This window comes from Geotrypetes seraphini, chromosome 2, assembly GCF_902459505.1.
Source record: "Geotrypetes seraphini chromosome 2, aGeoSer1.1, whole genome shotgun sequence".
Lineage (NCBI taxonomy): Eukaryota > Metazoa > Chordata > Amphibia > Gymnophiona > Dermophiidae > Geotrypetes > Geotrypetes seraphini.
This window is the reverse complement of record NC_047085.1, coordinates 291,465,686-291,492,691: the sequence shown is the minus strand read 5'-3', so window position 1 is coordinate 291,492,691 and position 27,006 is coordinate 291,465,686. Positions and strand designations below refer to the sequence as shown.

General features: G+C 45.8%; 1 protein-coding gene across 3 annotated transcripts in view; it reads right to left on the bottom strand.

Annotated features, from left to right (window-relative positions):
• ANKRD33B (ankyrin repeat domain 33B) overlaps nucleotides 1–27,006 on the bottom strand; it is a 151,942-nt gene that overhangs the window by 123,321 nt on the left and 1,615 nt on the right. The gene's annotated exons all lie outside the window — the stretch shown is intronic.

The window sequence follows — 27,006 nt, the reverse complement described above, 5'->3', positions numbered from 1 at the left end:
GGTTTTATGTATTTTTTTGAACAGTAGGGTTTTTGTTTCTTTTTTGAAAGTTTTGTAGTCTGTGGTCAAAGTCAGCAGGTTGGTGAGTTATTGGTCCAGTTTCGCTGCTCTGGTGGCCAGTAAGTTGACATACATTTTTCTTCATTTGACATTTATGGTTGGTGGGTGTGCGAATATTGTGGGGGTTCTTCTATGTCTGTTTCAGGTGGAATGAGTTAGTCGATTGTTCCAATAGGTAGGGCTGTTTCCGTTTATAGCTTTGAATAGTAGGCAATGGAATTTGAAGTGTACTCTGGCTTGTATTGGGAGCCAGTGCAAGTCGTGGTATGCTTCTGTGATGTGGTCGTATTTTCTCAATGTATAGATAAGTCTTTGGGCTGTATTTTGTATTGTCTGAAGTTGTTTTATCATTGTTGCTGGGCAGGAGAGATATAGTATGTTGCAGTAATCTATTAGGCCTAGGATTAGTGATTGAACTACGAGTTGGAATTGTTTTCTGTCGAAGAATTTTCTAACTTGTCTTAGGTTTCTCATAGTGGCGAATGATGTTTTTATTATTTTGTTGATTTGTGGTTGCATGGTACCACCGCTGTCTATCAGCACTCTGAGGAGTTTTAGTGTGGGTTGAATGGGGTATGAGATCGAGTTTATTACTAGGTTAGTCAAGGTTGGGGTTTTGCTGTTTTCAAGGAGGATGAAGTTTGTTTTGTCCGGGTTAAGTTTTAGTTTGTGTTCTTTCATCCATGTTGCTACTATTTCAAGTGTTCCATGTATTGTGCCTATCATTGGAGGGCTCAAGTCGGTCGAAGGGGAGAAGTATGGTGATATCATCTGCATAGCTGTAGGAGGTAATCCCTAGTTTGTCTAGGTTCAAGGTTTATTAGTATTTGATGAATCGCTAAATCTGATTACAAAGCGATGTACATAATTATAAAATAGAGTAAGATTATAAAAATATACAATTCATGAACATTAAAATTAAGACAGGACAGACTTTAGTTGGAAGGGAAGGGGGGTAAAAAGTTACATCTGTTATATCAAGAAAAACAAATAAGGGAAAAACAAAAGGAAGCAGGGTAGTTAAAAGATTAAAAGTATCGTAAAAGTCAGAAGAATTTTAAATGTTAAAAGCATCTTTAAAAAGGTGCGTTTTAAAGGATTTTTTAAAAGAAAGGATATCTTTTTCGTTTTTAATGTGTTGTGGCAGGGAGTTCCACTATTGAGGACCAATTACAGAGAACATATCAGATCTTCGTGTACCTATTATTTTTAGAGAAGGTACAGCCAATAGATTTTGAGAAGATGATCTGAGTGTATGTGTAGAGCTGTGGGGAATTAACATTCTTGCTATAAACTGGGGTTCATTGTAAGCCAAGGTTTTAAATATAAGCAGCATGACCTTAAACAGAATGCGATGACTGATGGGGAGCCAGTGAGCGTCAATAAATATGATCATATTTTCTAGCGTTATAGATCAATTTAATAGCAGTATTTTGGATAATTTGCAGACATCGCTTTTCTTTTTGAGTGATGTTGAGTAGTAAAGAATTACAATAATCTATTTTAGCTATTACTAGTGAATGAATCAAAATGTTACGCGATTTGGGCTCAAGAAATTTGGCAATTGATCTAGGAGCTTAGGGAGGCAATGTATAGGTTGAAGAGTGTGGGAGATAGGGAAGATCCTTGTAGCACTCCACATGGGTTGAACCATGGTTCTGATTTTTCTTTGTTTGTTTTGACTCTATAAGTTCTGGATTGTAGGACTCCTTTAAACCATGTTAGAACTTTTCCTGTAATTCCTATTGAGTCTAGAGTTTGTAAGAGTATGTCGTGGTCTACTAGATCAAAGGCTGCGGAGAGGTCTAGTTGTATGATCATCATTTTCTTGCCTGTGCAGAAGTGTTGTCTCGTGATGTCCACGAGTGTCCTAGTAGGGTCTCAGTGCTGTAGTTGGATCTGAAGCCATACTGTGTGGGGTGGAGTATGTTGTGGTTTTCTAGGTATACATTTAGGGCTTTAGCTACTAGGCCTTCCATTAGTTTGACATAAAGTGGGATTGAGGCTATGGGTCTGTAGTTGGATGGTTGGTCCGTTGCTCCTTTGGGATCTTTTAGGATTGGAATTATGATGATTTTGCTGAGGTTTTGTGGGAACTGGCCATCTATGAATATGTTTTGTATCCAGTGTAGGAGCAGAGTGCGGAATAGCGTACTGGAGGTTTTCAATAGGTATGGTGGGCAGTGGTTATGTACGCAGGCTGCGTGACTGTATTTGTTATATAGTTTGTTGAAGTCTGACCATTGTATAGGTGAGAAGTGGTGCCAGATTCTGTATGCAGCTATTGATTCTTTTTCTGTGGGGGAAGTTGAGATTTCTTCTTTACATTTTTTGGCAACTAGGTTTCAATGCCAAAAAATGCAAAGTCATGCACCTTGGCAGCCAAAATCCATGCAAAAGTTACACCCTTAATGGTGAGATCCTAGCAAGGACTGTAGCAGAACGGGACTTAGGGGTGATCATCAGTGAAGACATGAAGACTGCCAATCAAGTGGAGCAGGCTTCATCTAAGGCTAGGCAAATCATAGGGTGTATACGTAGGGGTTTCGTCAGCCGTAAGCCTGAAGTCATTATGCCATTGTATAGATCCATGGTGAGACCCCATCTGGAATACTGTGTACAATTCTGGAGGCCTCATTACCGCAAAGATGTGCTGAGACTGGAGTCGGTCCAGCGAATGGCCACCCGGATGGTCTCGGGACTCAAGGACCTCCCGTACGAGGAATGGCTGGATAAGTTGCGGCTATACTCACTCGAGGAACGCAGAGAAAGGGGAGACATGATCGAGACGTTCAAATATCTCACGGGCCGTATCGAGGTGGAAGAAGATATCTTCTTTTTCAAATGTCCCACGGCTACAAGAGGGTATCCGTGGAAAATCAGGGGAGGGAAGCTGCACGGTGACACCAGGAAGTACTCTTTCACCGAGAGAGTGGTTGATTGCTGGAATAGTCTTCCACTTCAGGTGATCGAGGCCAGCAGCATGCCTGATTTTAAGACAAAATGGGATCGTCACGTGGGATCTCTTCACAGAGAAAGGTAGGGGAGGGTCATTAGGGTGGGCAGACTAGATGGGCTGTGGCCCTTATCTGCGTCTATTTCTATGTTTCTATGAAGGTGTTCCATTAAATGTGGCTCTGATATTTGCGATCTTATTTTTGAAGAATGTGGCTAATACGGTGGCTGAGGGAGGGGGGGAAAGTTCTTATTGGTCAGATATGATGTGGTGTCTGTGAGTTATTTTAGTAACTGGAATAGCTTTTTTGTGTCTTGGGATCCTTCTCCTACTTGCTTTGTGTAGTATGTCTTTTTTCAATTAGCTTTTGTTTGTATTTTTGGTGTAGTGTTCTCCATGCTGTTCTTGTGGAGTCTTGGCTACTTTTTCTCCATTTTCTTTCTAGTTGTCTGCATTGTCTTTTGAGTTGGAGTAGTTCATTGTCGAACCATTTGTCTGATTTTCTATGGATTCTGGTTTTGGATTGTTCTGGGGCTAGCTCGTCTAGGGTTGCTGTACTTAGAAGGCTGCATTGAGAGATGAAGCCTTTGGGGTTGTAGTCTTTGATTATGGTGTCTGTTTTTGTCCAGAATTTGGTGGGGGTCAATGTGTGGACGTGTGTTGTAAGTTATTTTTTGTGTAATTGGTTTGCTTTTGTTTTTGGTCCAGTTAATTTTGAAGGAGTACGAATAATGGTCAGACCAAAGGGATCGGTGCCAGTGTCCATTTGATATACGGATTTCTGTTTGATTGGGTTGTTGCAACATGTAGGCTGCAATGTCGAGTTGGTGTCCTTTTTCGTGTGTGGTTTGAGGGTCTAGTATCTTGTATGTTAGGGCCTCAAGGTATGCTAGAAAGTTATCAACTTGTTTGTGGGATTGGTTTTCGAGGTGGAAGTTGAGGTCTCCTAGAATTAAATTGTAGGTTGTCTTTAGTGAGTTTCGGTAAATGAAATCTTCGAATTTTGGTTTTGCTGTGTTCCAGTTTCCTGGAGGTATGTAGCAGAGCATGCATGTTAGTGTTCCTTTGAGTGATGCGCTTGAGAGTTGACAGGCTAGTAGATCCATATATGGGGTGGTAGTTTTGTCTTGTGTTTTTAGATCTAAGGTGGTTTTGGCTATGATGGTGATTTCTCCTCCTCTTTTGTTTTCTCTGCAGACCACTATTATTTTGTATCCCTTTGGGCAAACTTCCATTATTCTAGGGTCTGAATCTGAAGTAAGCCAAGTTTCTGTGAGGAAAAGGCAATCTATGTTTTCTTCTTTTATCCAGTTCTTTGTGTGTTCTGTCTTGGGGCCTATGGCTCTGATGTTCACATATACACATGTGAGAGTGGTGTAGTTTGTTTGTGTGATTTGAGTTATTTTCGGGTAGATGAGTATCTTTGGTGCGGTTGCGTTTTGGTCATCTTCCTGTAGTTTGTGTGGTGGGTTGGTAGGTGTAGGTCTGATAGTTTGAGATTTTATCTATTGATAGCCGTCTGATATGTCGGGTGATTCCCCTGGAGTTAGATATAGTTGGTATTGGGGAGATGTTATTTGCTGTTACCTTCCGGTTGGTTAGGAGTAGGTTAATCAGTAGGATAGCTTGATATTTTTGTGGTGTAATTTTCATTGTGGTGCAGAAAGTGGCGGGTATTGTAGTTGAGGGAAGTGGTTGGGAAGTTCTGTTCCTTCCTTGGCTTGTTGAGAGTTGTTTCTGGTGATGAAGCGGTTGTTTTGTGGTGTTGTATGTGGCTAGTGTTGGAGTGTGTTTTCGCGAGGCCTATTTAGATAGACTTGAGATGGTTGTGTTTTGGTCGCTTCTTGGTCACTTCTTGGTCGCTTCGCAAAGGTGCTTGCTAAGGCGCCTTTGACATGTGCCTTTGATGGTGTGCCGAACGGCTGCACACCGTTGGGCACTGAGCCTTTTCAACTGGCTCAGCGGTAGAACGTTGGGGAGAAGGAGCGGAGTGCGCTCCCACGCTTCTTCCTCTGCTGCCAGTCCAGGTGAGGTGGAGGAGCCGAAGAAAAAAAACCAAAACTTTTTAAATTAAATGAAAGAAGCTGAGCGTTGCCGCTGAGCCTTTTCAACTGGCTCAGCAGTAGAACGTCAGGAGGAAGGGGCGGAGTGCGCTTCCACGCTTCTTCCCTCTGCTGCCGGTCCAGGTGAGGTGGAGGGACCAAAGAAAAAACCCCAAAACTTTTTAAATTAAATTAAAGAAGCTGAGCCTTTTCAACTGGCTCAGCGGTAGAACGTTGGGGGAAAGGAGCGGAGTGCAATCCCATGCTTCTTCCTCTGCTGCCAGTCCAGGTGAGGTGGAAGGGCCAAAGAAAAAAAAACCCAAAACTTTTTAAATTAAATTAAAGAAGCTGAACGTTGCCGCTGAGCCTTTTCAACTAGCTCAGCAGTAGAACATTGGGGGGGGGGAAGGAGCGGAGTGTGCTCCCACGCTTCTTCCTCTGCTGCCAGTCCAGGTGAGGTGGAGGGGCCAAAGAAATATGTTTTAGGAAGCAGATTATTTCCTGTAACATGGTGTCTTGCAACTGAATGAGGCTTGGTAAATAACCTCCAATGTCTTTTATTGTTACAAACATAGATGCGTTACAGCTTGTATTCAGGGAAAGGTTCACTTTACTATCTCTTGCTTCACTACATTCAACACCATCCTAGACACTTTGGTTCCCCTTTCTTATTACTGAATACATACAAATAGAAATGCTCTCATGCCACCTAATGGATACATCACCTACTGCAAAAGACTGAAAGAATTAGCCACCTTCAAGACTACAGACTGTAATCTATATGGGTAGACAATAATTTACTTTCAGTGCAGTTAATGAGGATTTCCCCAGCTGTCTTACCTAGTTACATGTGAGCACACTATCCTCTTTCATTCCCCCCATGTTATAATCCTTGGAAAAATTCTACTGAAGATACTACCAAATAATACCAAACTGCCTGACAAGACTGGTCCAAGGGCATTAGGTGCCCTGGACAATCTTCAGCTTTGTCTAGGCCAGGGCTTCAAAAATTGTGGATCATAACTCCAAATGGGGTTACAAAATCTATGCTGGGGTTGTGGCTGGCCCATGCCATCAACAAGCCCTTGTTATAATTAGGCCCATGCAGGCTCCATGGAAAGCAGAGGATGATGGTACCATGGGTTGCAGGAGGGCCAAGAGTAACAGCATGGGTGGACAGTAGGCATCTGGGAGTGTGTGTTTTTTGTTCAGAATAGGTGTTGCGAGAGGACTCCAGAGATAAGGATTTGCTGGGAAATTGATTGTAAACTTGGGAAAAGGTAGACAAAGTTAAATATGTAAACTTGGGGACTATTTTATTTTAAGCACTCTGCTCACTTAAGGGATAATTTTTTTAGCATAGAAAGTCTCTGTTACAGTTCAAAGGCTAGCATTTAAGGGGGCTATTTTAAAATTGTTAAAGTATTATCATAAAGCACTTAGAGCTCCTTATACAAAGGTGTGCTAGCATTTTTAAAGAGGCGGTAACGGCTAGTGCATGTGGCAATTTAGTGCGCACTAATCTGCGCATTAAGGCCCTAGCGTGCCTTTGTAAAAGGAGTCTTTAATGTTCACATTTCCCTTCCCCCTATAATAATTTATTTTAACCTTTCATTTTTAGCATTGTAAACCGGCCAGGTGCAAGTCGATGGTTGGTATATTAAAATTAATGAAACTTGAAACTAATAAGACACAGGAAGCCACAATTTAAACTTTAATTCCCTCCCTCCTATCCACATGATCCACATGATCTCTAACTTATAGGCCCTTGAACCAATTAGAAGGCTACAAGAGTAAATAAAGCATCACTATGGGAAAGTAATTGGCTCTTAGAAATACAGTCTACTGGATTGTTAAGAAGGGGACCTTCCAATAATGTTACAAAATAATAATAAAAACTAAAGAGAACCATGTGACACTGAGGAAAGGAGCAGTAGCATTTTGGCTGAGCTCTGCCACACTCTTGCCCTAAACTTCATATAATAGGCTCTCTCCAAAACTTATTGTGATATAATCGATTTAAGGGAGCTTGGAACCCAGGAGATTTACAACTCTCATGCAGCAGCAACAGGAGTGTTTGAATGACAAACAAAATACACGCGGTGAGACAAAGGAGAGGCAGAAAGAAGTGGAGGCTAAAATGGCAGATCCGAAGCACACTCCAAGCCCTACAATCAGCTCTATGTGCACGGCGGAACTGGTAGCAGAGGTAACAGCAGCAGTGGAAGCCGCACTAGATAAAAAATTACAACAGATCTTGGATAGAGCGGAAGAGGCTTATAAGCAGCTTGACAGTACAGGGCTGGAGATGGATGCATATCAGCAACACACAAATGACTTGGAGGACCAGGCCTGTGCAGCTATACATGTGCATGAAGCAAATGAAAAGCGAGTAATGGCTCTGGAGCAAAAGACTGAGGATTTGGAAATCATTCAAAAGCAAAGGTTCTAGACTTTTAAAAAACTAACTTTGTTTGGATGGGGGTTTACGTCAAGGGATTGTTGTGTGGGTGGGAACATCTGGAAGGAGTGGAAATGCGGTGGGAAAAACTGAAAGGAGCGATTGTAAGGGTTACAAACCTTTTTGTAAGGCAAGTAAGTAAAAGTAAGAGGAAAAGAAGGCCACTTTGGTTCTCAAAAGTAGTAGCTGAGAAGGTAAGGAATAAGAGGTTAGTTTTCATAAACTACAAAAGATCGCAGAAAGAGGAAGATAGGCAAAAATATCTGGAAAAGTTAAGAGAGGCTGATCATGTAGTCAGGAAAGCAAAGATACAAATGGAAGAAAAAATAGCTGACACGTTAAAACGGAGAGACAAGACTTTTAGATATATTAGTGATAGGAAGAAGTGCAAAAGTAGCATTGTGAAACTCAAAGGTGAAGGGAAGGAATATGTAGAAGCTGATAAAGAAAAGACCGAATTGCTTAACAAATATTTCTGAACTGTGTTCACGGCTGAAGCGCCAGGAGCAGGACCGCAGAAGACAGACGTGAATAGAGATGGAGGAGTAATAGACCCTGATTGATTTTCAGAGGGTTGTGTTAAGAACATAAGAATTGCTGCTACTGGGTCAAACCAATGGTCCATCCTGCCCAGCAGTCCACTCACGCGGCGGCCCCAAGGTCAAGACCAGTGCTCCAAAAGAGTCCAGTCTCACCAGTTTAGCATGAACTTGTCCAACTTTGTCTTGAAGCCCTGGAGGGTGTTTTCCCTTATAACAGACTCCGGAAGATCGTTCCAGTTTTCTACCACTCTCTGGGTGAAGAAGAATTTCCTTACGTTTGTACGGAATCTATCCCCTTTCAACTTTAGAGAGTGCCCTCTCGTTCTCTCTACCTTGGAGAGGGTGAACAACTTATTCCCTTCATTATCGTGAATTTTTCGATCATGTCCCCTCTCAGCCTCCTCTTTTCAAGGGAGAAGAGGCCCAGTTGCTCTTATCTCTCACTGTAGGGCAACTCCTCCAGCCCCTTAACCATTTTAGTCGCTCTTCTCTGGACTCTTTCAAGTAGTACTGTGTCCTATGGCCTAAGATCCATGTAGGTGATCATTTGATCAAGGTTTGTGAAGAAGTTAGAACACTTAGAATAATACTCAATGAACATCTAACATTCAAGGCTCAGATTTTGAAAGTAGTTCAATCTGCTTATTTTGCCTTGCATAAACTGTTTCATTTGAAGAATGTAATATCAGATTGTGATTTGATGCAGGTACTTCATGCTTTGTTATTATCACAGGTAGACTACTGTAATGGTATCTACTTTGGTTTATCGCTGGTGCATATCAAAGCATTGCAAATGATACAAAATTCTGCTGCACGATTGCTTATGGGAGTGGCTCGTTATGAGTATATCTCTCCTATTTTGAAGAGATTGCATTGGTTGCCCATAGCATTTCATATTAAATTTAAAATTCTGAAACTCATACAGCGAGAGATTAGAGAAACTGGGCCTCTTCTCCCTTAAAAATAGGAGACTGAGAGGGGACATAATTTTATATTTCATGAATTTTTTATTGTGTTGAATATGTTTTAACTATATCCTTTTTGTATTTGCCCTTAATGTTTCTTCTTTACTTTAAAATTATATTTCATCCCTCCTTTCCTAGTGTTTAACATTGTTTAAATTTAGAATATTTTAGCCATTATTTAAATTGTATGTATTATTATGTATTGCATTGTTATTGTTCTTTGATTTTACATTGTAAATTTTAAATGTAAATCGCTTAGAATATCCGATTAAGCGATTTATCAAGTCCCATAATAAACTTGAAACTTGATCGAAACATTCAAGATACTGAAGGGAATAGACTTAGTAGATAAAGACAGGTTGTTCACCCTCACCGAAAGAGTAGTGGATCATTGGAACAGACTCCCACTCCAGGTGATAAAGGCCAGCAGCGTGACGGATTTTAAGAGAAAATGCGATACTCAAGTGGGATCTTTAAGGGAGTAAATTCGAGGAGTCACGTGATGCTGTGAGCCGGCAAGCAGCTCGCATTGCCTGCTCCGGAACCTGATCCCTCTGCAACTTAAAAAACGGGTGATTTTGCGAACTTTCTCTAGCCGATTTCTAACAGATTTTGAGGGGATTATATATGGACAGATTCTTAGCGAGGTCTCCACCGGCAATGTCGTCCAAATCGGCAAAAAAAGATAAAGACAAAGAAAAGAGCAAGCAGACTGAGGAGAAAATGGCGGAACCCTCGGGTGGCATGCTCAAACAATTTTCCACGGAGACGCTAGCAGATCTTAAACAATTAATTGCTCAGGCTCTTACTCCCTGCATGGAACAGCTGTCGACTCAACTCACTAAGCTGGAGTCCCTTTTGGAAGATCATTCGACAAGAGTCACGGCCCTGGAGGAGCGCGTATCCACGGTGGAGGACGAAGCCCGAGGGGTAGACACAGAGCTGGCTCAGATGAAAGTGCAGCTACGCCACCATCAGGAGAAACTCGAGGACCTGGAGAACAGGTCCCGTAGGGGTAATTTAAGATTTATGGGATTCCCAGAAACCATCTCTGACTCTGTGCTGCTTTCCGTGTTAGAATCTTGGCTGGCTAGTGAACTGCCTATGCCCGCAGCACTAGGCCCGGCTCGATTTGAGCACGTTCATAGAGTTGGGCCCCGCAATGGAAAGGATCAGCGGCCTAGGGTGGTGATAGGAAAACTGCACAATTACCGACACAAAGTTGAAATTTTGCGGGAATTTCGATTGAAACGGGAGACCTTACAATATGAAACTGCTCCAATAAGGATTGGCCAGGATTATTCATCAGCCTTAACGGACCGGAGGAAAAATTTCTACCCTATCTGCAAAAAATTGGCTGATCTCAAATGTCGTTTTTTGTTCTTGTATCCTGCCATTCTGAAGATATATTTAGATGGTAAATGGCATGTGTTTGACTCGGATACATTGGCTGGAGATTTTGTCAACAGGTTGGGCGCTAGCACACCTCCTCCAACCTGAGCAGTAATTGTGTATGCACATATAGTTTGCTGATTTCAGGTTTATTTGAACTGTAGATTGTTTACCCTGCACTGTACAATGTTTATGTTTATAAAGGGGACAGGTTCCGATGGCACCAGAGACGTGCTCTATCTTCCAGTGTCAGTTTGGGTACTGGAAGATTTTTGTTTTTCAGGAAAAGGTAACAGGGGGATATGGGGGTGGTTGGGATTGGAAGGAGGGGTGGGAGGGGGGTGGGTAAGGTGTTGGGATATTTGATCACTGCTGTTATAACTTCTGATTCCAGAGTGGGTTCATTCTGTATGTATGTTGTTTCATTTGGGTTCTTATGGCTACTTACTTCCGGTTGTCCTCTGGGTGAAGGCTGGGCACCCGGAGGTCCACGGGAATTACACTGGTGGCAGGTATGCTTTTGTGGTCCTGGTGTGTGGTAAGACATTTAGGTTGATATCTTGGAATGTGGGAGGCATCACGTCACCGGTGAAACGCTCCAAGATTTTGAGTAGATTACGGTATCATAAAGCAGATCTTGCTTGCCTTCAAGAGACGAGGTTGTCCAAAACAGAACATGCTAAACTTTTAAAGGGATGGGTGGGTCAGGTTTTTCATTCTTCCTCTTCTACTAAGCATGCAGGGGTGGTACTATTGGTTTGGAAGGGATTCCCTGGAAAGATTGAACAGCTCTTTGCAGACAATTTGGGACGGGTTCTTTACTGTAGAGTGACTATGTCAGATCAAGTATTTAATGTCTTAATGGTGTATGGTCCGAACCAATACGACCACAAATTTTTTAAGGCTCTGGCCCGAGTTGGTGGTAGGGATACCAACCATCCATTGTTGGTTCTGGGGGACTTTAATCAAGTGTTAGATAATGCCCAGGATAGGTCGGGTGCGGGATCTGCTCAAAAAAACTCCATGGGTAGAGGCCTTCCTTATTTATGTGAAGCGCTGGAGTTACTCGACCCCTGGAGGTTGCTACACCCTCATGAACGAGACTATACCCATCAATCACGGGCCCACCAGACATATTCTAGATTGGATTATATCTTGGTTTCTCGGGGTTCCTTTTCATTGATAGATTCTTCGGAAATTGGCCCTCTTTCGATTTCAGATCATTGTCCGGTATGGGTGGATGTCCTAACCGGGGACTCTCCTTGGTTGGGGGGTTGGCGTTTCCCTGCTTACCTAATGGATAACCCTGATTTTGTCAAATATATTACTGAAAAATGGGAAGACTACCTTCGATTTAACGCTCAACATCGGGAGACGCCACTCTTGTTCTGGGAGGCGGCGAAATCGGTTCTCCGGGGGGATGTTATTGCATATGTGGTAGCTTATAGGAAGAGAATAACACAGGGTATTCTAAGGTTGGAGCGGGAATGTGCGGTGCTTAAACGGCAACATCTACATCGTCCCACGATTACTACTGGAGAACGGTTAACATCAGCACAGAATGCTCTTAATGCTCTGTTGCACGACCGTGCGAAAAAATCAATGTATTACGCTAAATTTAATTATTATAAGCATGGGAATAAGCCTGGTAAATTACTGGCTACTTTGATTAAACCAAAGAGATCTCTTCGCTATATCCCCTGTTTACATTTGCCTGATGGCACGAAGGTGAGCAAAACTCGGGATATAGCTGACCAGTTCTTTAATTATTATAAGCAATTTTATTCATCTGTAGAGGGGGAGGGGGAGGGGGGGCCCGAGGCACAGGACTATTTGGAGGATGCAGGTATGCCCAGGCTGACTTCTCCCATGCGTTCGGCATTAAATAGGCCGATTCAGGGGAAAGAGCTCCAATCTGCCATTAAACAGTTGAGGAATTGCACGGCCCCGGGCCCCGACGGGTTTTCCCCCGAATTTTATAAAATTATGTCCACGCACATTTCTGGCCCTTTGGAGGCTTATTATGCCCAGGCGTTGGTGGAGGGTACATTTCCTGTGAGGTCTAACCATGCTTATATTACCTTAATTCCGAAACCCGGCAAGCCTGCGTCGGAAATAGAATCATACCGCCCAATCTCCCTTATAAATGTTGACATAAAAATTTTGGATAAAATATTAGCTAACCGTTTGGCTGTCTTACTCCCTCAATTGATAATACCGGAGCAGGCGGGCTTTGTGAAAAATCGACATTCGGTTATTAATGTTCGGCGATTGTTGACTGCGATGCATAGAACTCAAGTTACTCGCACCGCTGGCATCCTGGTTAGTTTAGACGCGGCCAAGGCTTTTGACCAGGTCAATTGGAATTTTCTGTTTGCGGTTCTCACGCATATGAGAATAACGGGTTGGTTTTATGACATGATTCAACTGTTATACTCGGCCCCGATGGCTAGTGTCTTGGTTAATGGTGTTGGGACGGAGTCCTTTCCCATATTGCGGGGTACGCGCCAGGAGAGCCCTCTATCTCCTCTCTTGTTTTTGCTTTATTTAGATCCTTTCTTGCGTACTTTACTAAATGATGATCAGTTACGTGGTCTCCCAGAAGGGGATTCTCAACTTCGAGTCCTAGCCTTCGCAGATGATATTTTGCTGACTTTGTCCTCTCCTCAGCCTTCTTTGACCAGGGCTTTGACCATCTTAGATGAGTTTAGTCTGTATTCAGGATTGGTTTTAAACTATCAAAAATCAATGGTATTGCCTCTGTCTAGTGAGGTTCCTGGCTCCTGGAGGGGAGATTTTCCCCTAAGGTGGTCAACAGATTATCTGACTTATCTGGGGATTAAGATACCCATGGACCTCACTAGATTATACTCCTTGAATGTCTTGCCACTCCTGACTCTTACTCAACAAAAATTGCAACTTTGGAGGGAATTTCCTTTATCACTGCTGGGCAAAATTGCTCTATATAATATGGTTTTGGTGCCTCAATGGCTTTATGTGCTTCAAATGCTTCCGGTTTTACTGTCCATTAAACATGATAAACTGGTGGGTAAAAGTTTGACATCCTTTTTGTGGAATGGGAGGCGTGCGAGATTGGCACTGCCGGTCTTGATGCTTCCCAAGTCCCAAGGGGGTTTGGGATTACAGAATTTACGATTACTTTCACAAGCATGTCAAATGCGCCACTTGAACGATTGGTTCCGGGGCAATCGTTACTTTTCGGCGACTGCCTCGGAGCTTACGCTTTGTGGCTCATACCACTTTAGCTATTTGCTCCACACTCGTCATCTTCCTAGTGGATATGGTGGAGGTATGTTTCTTCTTCCGCTTCGCCAGGTGTGGCGGAGATTATGTAAGTCTTTACAAATACCGCATACTGATACTCTTTATTTGCCTTTTTTGGACAATAAGGACTTCCCTCCGGGAACCTCTATCTACCCACTATCGATATGGAGATCTACTAATACCCAATATGTCTTCCAGGTGGTTGATTCGCATGGTGTTGTACCACCCTTTACAGTTATGCAAACGGATTATCAATGGTCACCTGGAGATTGGCTAGCATACTCCCAGATGGTCTCCTATGTGCGGTCTCTTCAGAAGAAAGGATTAACCAGTCGTAGTAGAGAAGCTCTTTCGGAAGCATTGTGTTTGTCTGCTCAAGACCATATACCTCTGAAGTTCCATATTAGATATCTTCGGGAGAGTCAGGGATCAATTTCTTACGATCATTACGCTTCTCTTTGGTCTAGAGATCTACCATGTGAGGTTACTGGAGTACAAATTCAGACTGGTCTTAAGCGAATACATGTACTTACGACCCATGTTGTCTTGATTGAAATGAACTATAAATTTCTTCTTCGACTTCACCGGTCCCCGGTCTACCTTCATAGAGTCAAACTGAGTACTTCCGACGCCTGCCTTAAGTGTCATCAGCCTCAGGCTTCATTGGGGCATTTATACTGGACCTGCCCTCACATTCAAGATTTTTGGACATTACTACATGGGCACATTTCCTCTATGTGGCATCATGTTTATTCTCAGGGCCCTGAAATGCTTTTTACATTGGATCATCTTCCTAGGACATCACCTAAAGGATTTCGGGCATTTCTGGAGAGGGCCTTTTTGCTTGGGAAAAAATCTATTCTTCACTGTTGGATTGTACCTGACCCGCCCACTTTGTCTCTTTGGCGTACTCTCATGCTTCGACAAGCGTCTATGGAGCGCTTGCTTGTACGAACGCTGGATTCTCCTAAGGGACGCATTTATTGCTCCATTTGGGAACCGTTTTGGCTTACTCTCACACATAGAGCTCGAAGTAATTTGCTAAACCCATGACATTTCCTTCTCTGGAAGTTGGTTATTTACTTTGTAATTGTGATTGTGTTTGTGGGATTGGGTGGGGGGGTGGGACTTGGGGGGGAGGGGGGAGTGTATTTGTACTATTGTGTGGGTTGTTTTTTTTGTTGAAAACTTTAATAAAAATATTTACACATAAGGGAGTAAATTCAGGGGAGGGGATACTTGGAAAGGGCAGACTTGGTGGGCTATAGCCCTTTTCTGCTGCTTTTTTCTATGTTTCTATGTTTCTAAGGTAGGGAGAACAAGAGGGTTCTCTCTAAAGTTAAAAGGGGATAGATTCCGTACAAACGTAAGGAAGTTCTTCTTCACCCAGAGAGGGGTGGAAAACTGGAATGCTCTTTCTCAGGCTGTTATAGGGGAAAATACCCTCCAGAGATTCAAAACAAAGTTAGACAAGTTCCTGCTGAACTCAACATATGCAGGTAGGGCTGGTCTCAGTTAGGGCAGTGGTCTTTGACCTAGGGGCTGCCACGTGATCGGACTCCTGATCACGATGGACCACTGGTCTGACCCAGCAGCAGCAATTCTTATGTTCTTATTGTCTGCCATACTATTTGAAAAAATGCTTTACATTGTACATTCCACCGCAGAACCTGAGATCTGAGAATCACAGGTTATTGGACACAAAAATGATAAGTGGAGTGCCGCAGGGCTCGGTCCTGGGTCCGATTCTATTCAACTTATTCATAAGAGATATGACGCAAGGACTTAGGGGAAAGGTATCGCTGTTCGCCGACGACGCCAAACTTTGCAACGTAGTAGGCAGAAGCTTATTACCTGATAATATGACACACGATCTACTGCTGCTGGAAAAATGGTCAACTACTTGGCAGCTTGGCTTCAATGCTAAAAAATGCAAGGTAATGCACCTGGGAAAGAGTAACCCACATAGAACTTATGTACTAAATGGTGAGACCTTGGTTAGGACCACAGCGGAACGCGACCTAGGAGTGATCATTAGCGAGGACATGAAGGTTGCCAATCAAGTGGAGAAGGCTTCCTCCAGGGCAAGACAAATGATGGGGTGTATACGCAGAGGTTTCATCAGCAGGAGACCTGAAGTTGTGATGCCGTTGTACAGAGCCATGGTGAGGCCTCACTTAGAGTACTGCGTTCAGTTTTGGAGACCTCACTACCGAAAGGACGTGCTGAGAATCGAGTCGGTACAGCGAACAGCCACCAGGATGGTCTTGGGGCTCAAGGATCTCACGTATGAAGAAAGACTAAAGAAATTGCGACTGTACTCACTTGAGGAAAGAAGAGAACGGGGAGATATGATTGAAACGTATAAGTATATCACGGGACGCATCGAGTCAGAAGATGATATCTTCCGGCTCATGGGACCCTCGACCACCAGAGGGCATCCGCTGAAAATCAGGGGAGGGAAGTTTCGTGGCGACTTCAGGAAGTATTTCTTCACCGAGAGAGTTGTGGATCATTGGAACAGACTCCCACTCCAGGTGATAAAGGCCAGCAGCGTGACGGATTTTAAGAGAAAATGGGATACTCACGTGGGATCTTTAAGTGAGTAAACTCAGGGGGGGGGGGATATATGGAATGGGCAGACTTGGTGGGCTATAGCCCTTTTCTGCCGCTTGTTTCTATGTTTCTATTCAGTATATACGAACAAAGAATTCCTATTTCTCTATAGTCAGACCATCAATGTGGAATGCTTTGTCCAGAATGTTATGTGTTTGTGGAAATCTTATGCAATTCAGAAAGTTGCTTAAAACCCATCTGTTTGTCCAAGCTCTCTATAAGTAACTATATAACTTTTTTGAGTTATGTTTTTATTGGAAAGCTGTGTGCTAAATTCTATTCAAGGATGCCTACAATACCTACCTGTATTTTTCACTCCATAAGATGCACTTTTTTCTCCCCCAAAAATTGGTGGAAATAAGGGTGCGTCATATGGAGCAAATACCCAAACCACCACCCACCCACCCCCACCCCCCCAGTTACCTTACTTTAATTCTGGTGCCCTTCTTCGCTGGACGCGGCTGTCTCCGCAGATAACTGTGGGAAACCATCTCCATGTCATTCTTTAAGGAGAGAGGGAAAAATCAGAGTATAAATGGCCACAACCACTGACCCTCAAGACTTGCATTGAAAAATGCTGGTGTAGATGGATTGAGGTTGAGATAGACACTAAAGAGTGACACAAGATGGTTTCCTGAGGTTATTCGCGGGGACGGGAACGGTGATGAATTTTGCCAGTTACAGATGAAATTCAAATGATGTTTTTAACTTAGTTTCAAGATGCCTAAAAGATCAGTGCCAGAATTGCACCTATGTTGGCGCTTTAGACCACCTAATGCCACTATTGGTGTGGCTAACGCTGGAAGTGGTGTAGGTGGACTAATGCGCCTATGCAAGCGCAATTCATTGCAGAGATAGGCACTGGAAATGTAGGCCTGGAAACCCTGGCCTACATTTCTGGCACCTATCTTTCACAGAAGTGTGATTCTCTATAGGGCTCCGTCGTTTGACTGACACATGATCGGCAGCTGCTTTGAAGGCAGCAGCCAATACCAGCATCCTATAGAGAATTCTTCTGACCACCTTGGCACTATCCAACTTCTCATTAGAGAATGACACATTGACAAAATTCATCACCGTTCCCGTCCTCGCGGATAACCGCGGGAAATAATCCCATGTCATTTTCTAGTGTCTATTTCAACCTCAGTCCTTCTACACCAGCATTCTTCAAAGCAAAGCTTGTGGGTCAGTGGTTGTGGCCATTCATACTCTGATTCTTATGTGAGCCAAGGATAATGAAGCCATTGTGACATCACTGATGTGATTGGCTCTTAGGCACTGGTGGAATGAGGCATTATGACATCACAATATCTGCTTTGGATACCAGAGACTGTCATTCTGTAGTGTCTATCTCAACTTCAATCCTTCTACACCAGCATTCTTCAAAGCAAAGCTTGTGGGTCAGTGGTTGTGGCCATTCATACTCTGATTCTTATGTGAGCTAAGGATAATGAAGCCATTGTGACATCACTGATGTGATTGGCTCTTAGGCACTTTTGGAATGAGGCATTATGATATCACAATATCTGCTTTGGATATCAGAGACTGTCATTCTGTAGTGTATGTTTCAACCTCAGTCCTTCTACACCAGCATTCTTCAAAGCAAAGCTTGCGGGTCAGTGGTTGTGCCCAATTATACTCTGATTCTTCCCTCTCTCCTTAAAGAATGACATGAAGTTGGTTTCCCGCGGTTATCCGCAGGGACGGGAACGGTGCTGAATTTTGTCACCGTGTCATTCTCTACTTCTCATCTCTTTCCCTCACTCCAGTCTACCACTGCCCATTTCTCTCTCCTTCCACAGCCTTTCAGTAACTCTTCTTCCCTGCATCCATCATCTCTCACCTTCTCTTTTCCCCTGTCCAGTCTCCTCCCTCACTCTTATGTACAAACATCTTACCATGCCATAATTACACTAAGTGCCAGAACTCAAAGAGCAACAACCATATGCATTAAAAGGCCTGAAAACACCAATATACCATCTGAACAGAAAAAAACTGAAATGGAACTATTACAGATCTCCACACAAGAACTACATACTAGCAGAACACTACAACTGACCCTCAACAAATATAAAACAAGGGTCTCCAGATCAGCAATAGTGATATGAAGGCAAAAATCTGAACTGGAAATCACAAGTCAACCTTGCATATACAGGGGGTTCTTTTATTGAAGCGTGCTAGCTGATTTAAACGCAAGCTAAATGTTAACACGCTCATTATATTCTATGGACATGTTAGCATTTAGCGCATGCTATACGGCTAGCACACCTTAGTAAAAGACCCTCTTAGACACAGAAAATTACATTTCAAACATCAGAGATGCACATTTCCCAAAGCTACAAAAAAGAAACAATCCCTGATTTTCAAACAATTATAAACAATGTGTCATCTTCAGTAGTGCTCAGAAAAAAAAGTTTTACGAGACCAGCTGCTTCAGAAAACCCGATGTTGATTTTTACAGATACTGGTCTCACTGTGATCTCATATTCTTTAGTGCTTCTCCAACCCGCGAAACGCGACAAAACCAGCACAAGTGTTGTTCAGCTCCAGTAAAAATGTTCTTTTCAATCTTTGATAAGCATTTTTTCAATAGCTGAAGTTTTGCTATGATAAGTCATTCAAACCGTGCTGTGACTGAAAAAAGGAGAGAAGTTTACTGCTGGGGCTGCTGCTCTAAATCTGGTGTCTCATAAAGCACAGTTACTTACCGTAACAGGTGTTATCCAGGGACAGCAGGCATATATTCTCACATGTGGGTGACGTCATCTACGGAGCCCCGCACGGACAGCTTTTCAAGCAAACTTGATTGAAGTTTCAAGTTTGCACACTGCACCACGCATGTGCTAGCCTTCCTGCCCACTAGAGGGCGCATCCCCACCTCGTGGTCCCCAGTTCCATATCAAGCAAAGAAGCCATCCCCGGGGAGGTGGGCGGGTTGTGAGAATATATGCCTGCTGTCCCTGGATAACACCTGTTACGGTAAGTAACTGTGCTTTATCCCAGGACAAGCAGGCATGATATTCTCACATGTGGGTGACCTCCAAGCCAACCAAAAAAGGGCAGGTGGGAAGATGGCAATTCAGGAAAACAGATTACGTAACACCGACTGGCCAAACCGGCCGTCGCTTCTGGACAAAGTTTCCAGGCAGTAGTGAGAGGTGAACGTATGAACCGAAGACCAAGTGGCAGCTTTACAGATGTCCTCCACAGGAGTAGACCGGAGGAAAGCAACAGAAGCTGCCATAGCCCGGACCTTATGCCCCGTGACTCGACCATGGAGCGTGAGACCAGCCTGAGCGTAGCAAAAAGAAATACAAGCAGCCAACCAGTTGGACAAGGTGTGCTTGGAAACAGGATGTCCCAATCGATTAGGATCAAAGGACAAAAACAATTGAGGAACCTTCCGATGAGACTTGGTACGTTGGAGATAAAAGGCCAACGCCCTCTTACAGTCAAGCGTGTGAAGCGCCGCCTCACCATGATGAGAGTGGGGCTTCGGGAAGAACACCGGAAGAACAATGGACTGATTGAGGTGGAAATCAGACACAACCTTAGGCAAAAATTTAGGATGGGTGCGGAGAACCACCTTGTCATGATGGAACACAGTAAAAGGTGGATCCGCAACCAAAGCCTGCAGCTCACTAATCCGACGAGCGGATGTGAGCGCAATCAAAAAGATCACTTTCCAAGTGAGAAACTTAAGATGAGATTTATCAAGAGGCTCAAAAGGAGGCTTCATCAGCTGAGCCAAGACCACATTAAGATCCCACACTACAGGAGGAGGTTTCAGAGGAGGATGGACATTCCCGAGACCCCTCATGAAACGAGTTACCAGAGGATGAAGAGAGAGAGATCGACCCTCGAGATGTCGATGGAACGCCGCAATGGCACTGAGATGCACCCGAATGGAAGTCGTCTTCAGTCCAGACTGAGATAGATGCAACAAATAGTCCAGCACCGAAGACACGGGCACTGAACTCGGGTCCAGATGGTTCGAGGAACACCAGGATGAAAATCTGGTCCATTTCTGGGAATAACAGAGCCGAGTCGAGACCTTGCGCGAGGCTTCCAAAATCTCCCTCACCGACCGAGAAACAGGAATCGAAGTCAAGGGGAAAGGAACCAAGCGGTCAGATGTAAAGACTGCAGATTGGGATGTAACAGCGAACCCCGACCCTGGGACAGCAGAGAGGGAAAGACAGGCAGAAGCAGAGGCTCCCTGACACTGAGTTGAAGAAGCAGGGAGAACCAGTGCTGTCTTGGCCAACGAGGCGCAATGAGAATCATAGTGGCTCTGGTCGATTTGAGATGTACCAGCGTTCTCAAGATCAGAGGAAAAGGAGGGAACGCATACAGGAACCTCCCCCCCAATCGAGAAGGAAGGCATCGGCCTCGAGACGGTCCCGGGAATACATCCGGGAACAGTAGAGGGGTAGTTTGTGAGTCTCCGGGGAGGCAAACAGATCCACCTGAGGGGTCCCCCAGTGGTCGAAGACCTCGCGTAGAACCCGGGCGTTCAGCGACCACTCGTGCGGCTGGAGAAGACGACTGAGTTTGTCTGCCAGACAGTTCTTCTCTCCCTGAATGTAAACCGCACGCAGAAACATGTTCTGGGAGACGGCCCATTCCCAAAGGCGCAGAGCCTCCTGGCATAGAGGCCAAGAGCCCGTCCCCCCTTGTTTGTTTACATAATACATTGCCACCTGGTTGTCCGTCCGCACGAGCACTACTTGATCGTGCATTAGGTGGCAGAAAGCACGTGCAGCCAGAAAAATGGCACGAAGCTCCAACACATTGATGTGACAACGACGGTCCTCGGCTGACCAAAGGCCCTGCGTTCGCAGACCGTCGAGATGTGCACCCCACGCATACTCCGAGGAGTCCGTGGTCAGGACCTTGCGGCATGGAGGGACGAGAAACAGCAAACCTCCGGAAAGATTGGAAGAGTCGGTCCACCAACGGAGCGAGCGTCTCAAAGAAGGAGTCACTGCGATCGGACAAGAGACTGGGTCGCGATCCTGTCGCCACTGAGAGGCAAGAGTCCACTGAGGAAGCCTCAGATGCAAGCGAGCGAAGGGAGTGACGTGGACCGTCGATGCCATGTGGCCCAGAAGGATCATCATACGCTGAGCCGACACCACGGATAGCTGCAACACTTGGCGAGCCAACCGAAGCAAGGCCTCCCTTCGAGGAGGGGGGAGGAAAGAGCGGAGGCGAACCGTGTCCAGCACGGCGCCGATGAACTGTAGAGACTGAGCCGGGCATAACTGAGACTTGGGAAAGTTCACTTCGAACCCTAGTCGTTGAAGGAAGATGATAGTCTGTTGGGTCGCTAAGATAACTCCCTCCCTGGTCGGGGCCTTGATCAGCCAATCGTCCAGGTAGGGAAAGATCTGCAGCCCCCGAGACTACCACCATACACTTGGTGAACACCCGAGGGGACGACGCCAGACCAAAGGGAAGGACCCGATACTGAAGGTGCAACTCTCCCACCTGGAACCGTAAGAACTTGCGGAAAGCGGGATGCACCAGAACATGGGTATATGCTTCCTTCAAGTCCAGGGAGCACATCCAATCCCCTTCCTCCAACAGGGGGTATAAAACCGGAAGCGATAGCATACGGAACTTCTCCCGGACCAGGAACTTGTTGAGCTTCCGGAGGTCCAAAATGGGGCGCAAATCCCCAGTCTTTTTCGGGACTAAAAAGTAACGGAGTAAAACCCCCGACCTCGCTGGTCTGAAGGGACCGGCTCCACTGCTCATAGGTTCAACAAGGCCCTGGCCTCGCCCAGGAGAAGGGGCAACTGGCTTCGATTGGACGGGCAAGCGCTGGGCGGCCTGTCCGGAGGCTGTGACAAGAAGTTTAGTGAATAGCCCTCGGAGACGGTCCGGAGCACCCATGCGTCGGATGTAATCTCAGTCCAAGCCCCGGAAAAGGACCGGAGTCGACCCCCGATGGGGAGGGGGTTCGGCGATATCGCGGAGGGGGCCCGCCCCCACCCGCAGATCCCGTCAAAAAGACGGTGCGGGCTTGGACGCTCCCTGCGCTGGGGGTTTAGACTGACCTCCCCTACCCTGTTGGGGTGGACGTCGGGGCGGAGGTCTCGAGAAGGCCGGCGTAGATTTTTGCGGATATCTCCTCGGGGCCTGACGAAAAGGTTTTTGCGGCGGGGCCTTCGGCTTGGGGCGGACCAGGGAGGCCAGAGAACGCTCCTGCTCTGAGAGCCGCTTGGTCGCCGCCTCCAGGGAGTCGTCGAACAGCTCAGACCCCACACAGGGCAAGTTCGCCAACCGCTCCTGCAGGTTGGAGTCCATCTCGAGGGTGCGGAGCCACGCCAGCCGGCGCATAGCCACCGCACAGGCCGACACCCTTGAGGCGAGCTCAAAGGCGTCGTACACAGCGTGGAAGAGGTACAAGCGCAATTGCGACAGCTGTGACATAAAAGTGGCGAACTTCTCCCTGTGGGAATCAGGCATGACTTCCCTAAAAGATGGAAGGTCCTTCACCATGGTACGCAAGAAGGACGAATAGGAAAAAGCATAATTTAAGACCCTGGTCACCATCTGAGAGTTAGCATAGAGGCGACGACCAAATTTGTCGAGGGTCCGTCCCTCCCTCCCCGGCGGGACCGCTGCAGATACCCTGGCAGGTTGGGCCTTCTTAAGCGCCGACTCCACCAAGAGTGATTGGTGGGAGAGTTGCGCCTTCTCGAACCCCTTAGGAGGAAGGGTCCGGTATTTGGACTCCATCTTGGACGGCACCACCGCGACTGTAAGAGGGGTCTCCAGATTTCTCAGTAAGGTCTGATGAAGCACCTTATTCAGCGGAAGGCGAGGGGATTCCTGAGGGGGAGCCGGAAGATCCTGCTCCTCCAAAAACTCTTTGGTAAAGTGGGAACCTGCCAACAAGTCCACTCCCAAAGCCCCCGCCATATCCTGCACAAACCGGGAGAAAGACGAAGGTCTGGCAGGTGGAGAAGGAGACCACGATTTCCCCGCCGAGCCGAAGGGGGAGGCCTCGTGGGAATACCTCGGCTCTCTACCGGACCCCGATCCCCATGAGGCACGCTCTCGGGACCTCGAAGGGGTCGGAGACCGAGTACGCATGAGAGGAGCCTCGGGGGAACACCCCGGGGTACGAGGAATCGAGGTCCGTCCCTTCCGCCTCAGCGAGGAGGCACGGGAACCTTCCCCGACTGGGGAGCGGAAAAGGCTGGGGTTGCCCAGTCGGAGCTCCGAGACCTGTAAGGTCTCGCCCCCGAGCGGCGACAAACGACCGCGTCTCCGAGGCGAGGCGTGAGATCGCTTCGCCTTCCTCGGACGGCGCCTCGTCCGAGGCCTGCCCGAAGGCGAGGAGCCTCTCGAGGACCTCGAAGAAGAAGAGGACGAGAGTCTCCGCACCCAGCGCATCTTATCCCGGGGCCGCAAGCTCCGCTCAGGTAGTCCCACCGAGGTCGGGTCCGAGGGCAAAGCCGAGGGCGAGGCAGTACGAACCTCGGGGGCCGAAGCCCCAGTACCCGAGGCCGAGGTCGCCAACTGCGGGGCAGCTGAGACCGAAGCAGTCGAGGTCGAAGCTTGCTGCAGGTGCTCAATGGCCCCGGACAGCTCCGAGGCAATCAAAGCCCGGAGCAAGTCCTGAAAAGCCGGGATTGTCATCCCAGGCGGCAACACCTGTCAATGCTCCTCAGAGGGCGACCTCGGTCTCGAGTATTCCCTCGGGGCAATCGACTTTGATATCTTGGGCTGGGCGGAGGCAGACCCCCCAGCCGTCGAAGAGCCCGAGGATGGCTTCTTAGATGAACCTGAAGCTGAGGAGGGAAGTGGAGACTTACCCGAGGTCGGCTTGGACGAGGCAACAGGCTTCGGCGGGGCCGAAGGTCGAGGCGAAGCCGAGGGTCCCGAGGCCGAGGTCGAGGCTGAGGTCAAGGCCGGGGCCGAAGCCGAGGCCGAACTCGAGGCCTTCCCGGTCGGGGACTCAACGGCGAAAAGTTCCGCCATGCGGGCCTTGCGACGTTTGAGAGCCCGCTTTTGAAAAGTGGCACACCTGGCACAAGAGTCAGTCGGGTGTTGGGGCCCCAAACACCTCAAGCAGCACCGATGAGGGTCAGTAATCGACAGGAGTCGGTCACAGCGACCGCACTTCTTAAATCCCGTCACGGGCCGGGACATGGGCCCAAAAAGCGGCCGAGAACAGGCGAGGTCCCGCGGCCGCAGCTACCGGGAGCCCCCGGAGCTACCGAAAAAATAAACCTTTTTCCACAGGGCTTCTGGCTCCGCGGATGAAATTGAACTGAGGACCACGAGGTGGGGATGCGCCCACTAGTGGGCAGGAAGGCTAGCACATGCGTGGTGCAGTGTGCAAACTTGAAACTTCAATCAAGTTTGCTTGAAAAGCTGTCCGCGCGGGGCTCCGTAGATGACGTCACCCACATGTGAGAATATCATGCCTGCTTGTCCTGGGATACAACTTTTTTTCTGAGCACTCCTGAAGATGACACATTGTTTATAACTGTTTGAAAATCAGGGATTGTTTCTTTTTTGTTACTTTGCATCACATTGTCCTTGGGGATACTTTTGTTATGATCATGTTAGCCCTTTTTATACTAAGTTGCATTGGTTGCCTTTTGGGGCCAGAGTGCTTTTTAAGTTCGGATGCATTTGTTATAAGGTGCTTTTTGGATTATGTCCCCCTATCATCGGACTTTTAGCCAGGAGTTCAACTTCCCAGCTTGATACTCCAAAGGCCTGTCGTTTTAAGACCTTTTTTTTAGACAGGACTTTGGCGTATCAAGCTGGGAAGTTGAACTCCTGGCTAAAAGTCCGATGATTGTTCAATCTAATTCTTACTTCACATTTAGGAAATTTAGGAAATCATTAAAGACCTATTTATTTGACAAATAAAAATACTAAGTTTGATATATTTAAATGAGGTCTTTTGTTTCTATTCTTATTGTCCTAGTATGTTTTAATTTTTAATATTGTACTTGAATGTTTTTAACAATTGTATTACTTTTATTATATAATTTTAAATTGTACATATAGTGTGTTCTATGAAACTGTACCATTTGCTGAAATGTCTCAGTATTCTCCTGTTGTGAACCGCCCAGATGGTTGGATGGTATACAAGAAAATAAATTATTATTATTTGTTGCTGAGCTCCCCAGTGAGTGTTGCATTTCCCAAAGCTGACGTTTGAAATAATAAATTCAAAATAAAATAAATTTTTCTACCTTTGTAGCCTGACCATTTATTTTTCCATTCAATTTGATCCACGTGTTTCCTCTCTTTTGTTGTTTTTGTCTTTTTAAGGACTCCTGTTCACTTGACATTTCTTTTCTCTTAATGTCCACCATCCATTTCTCCTTTGCATTGCTGTTTTGTTCAGCATCTCTCCTGTGTCCTTGTTCCTGTCCTCCCCACATTCAGCATCTGACCTCTTCTTCCTCCTCCCTATCCTTCCCTTATATTCACTTCTTCCCTCTGTCACCACTTTTCCTGCTCTCTGTGTCTGTCTCTATGCTTACTCCACACCCAGCATCTCTTCTCTCTGATCTATCCCTTCCCTCTCTCTTCCCTTCATCCCTCTCCCCACATGCTAGATCCAGCATCTCTCCCTTTCTTTCCCCCTGCCCCTCTCTCCCTTGTGGTCTGGCATATCTTCTTCTCCCCATGTTTGTGTCTTCCTGTCTGTTCCCTCTCCTGGGTCCAGCATCTCTCCTCCTTTCTTCCTTCTTCTAGTTTAGTCTCTCTCTCCCCCCCTTCCCAGCACACCTCCATATTCTCCCCCAACAAACCAGGTGCATGAGGTTGGAGGGAGGAGAGAGGAGGTTCCAGTGAATCCACTTTGACACCCAGTGCGCAACAGTAGATCAGATGACTGGCCCAACATGATCTGAGCTGACCTGGCACTTGTTGTGTGTTTACACTTCACACTGGCTACCCACAGCAGGGTTCAGAGTCTGGAGCCGAGTTTTAATTTTCCAGCAGGTCGCCCCCCTTCCAAATAGCGAAACCCAGACAAAAAGAGGGAGCACCGAAAAGAAGGCATGACTGGGGAAACTAGGACATATGTTAACTGTAGTATTGAATGTTGTAGAATCAATATTAGTATTAATTTTTAATGTTTAATACTGATTCTGAACAAGATCATGGCGGCTTGCAAAATTAGTAATATGTATAAACTTGAAATCTTTTGCTGGCACCCAGAGCTTTCTCATATTCACACTGTGACCCTATATGAGAAAAGGGTTGGAGACCATTAATCTACTAGATCAGAGGTGTGGGGTGGTGCCAATGAAAACGTTGGCTCAAGCACCACAATCCCTTGAACCAACCCTGTCACAAGCTAATGCAATAGCACACATTAGTAACTCTTGCTGTTAAATTTTATACTTCCAGGCTACTTCCTATTCATCACTCTACAGTATGGAATAAAAAGTATTTTATTATTATCATCATCATGTGTTTTGTACAGCCTGCCAGATATTCTTGACTGGACTTTGCACTTATAATAATAATGATGATAACAACAACATCACTACCAATATTATTCCAATACCAAAAGAACCCACCACAGCACTGAGCAAATCCCTTCGCTGGGTCCAGAACAGGTTGTTTGTGTGGGCTCAGACAGTTGCATTAGTTTTTGGGGTTGTTTTCTTGAACTTGTAACAGCGCTAATTCTACC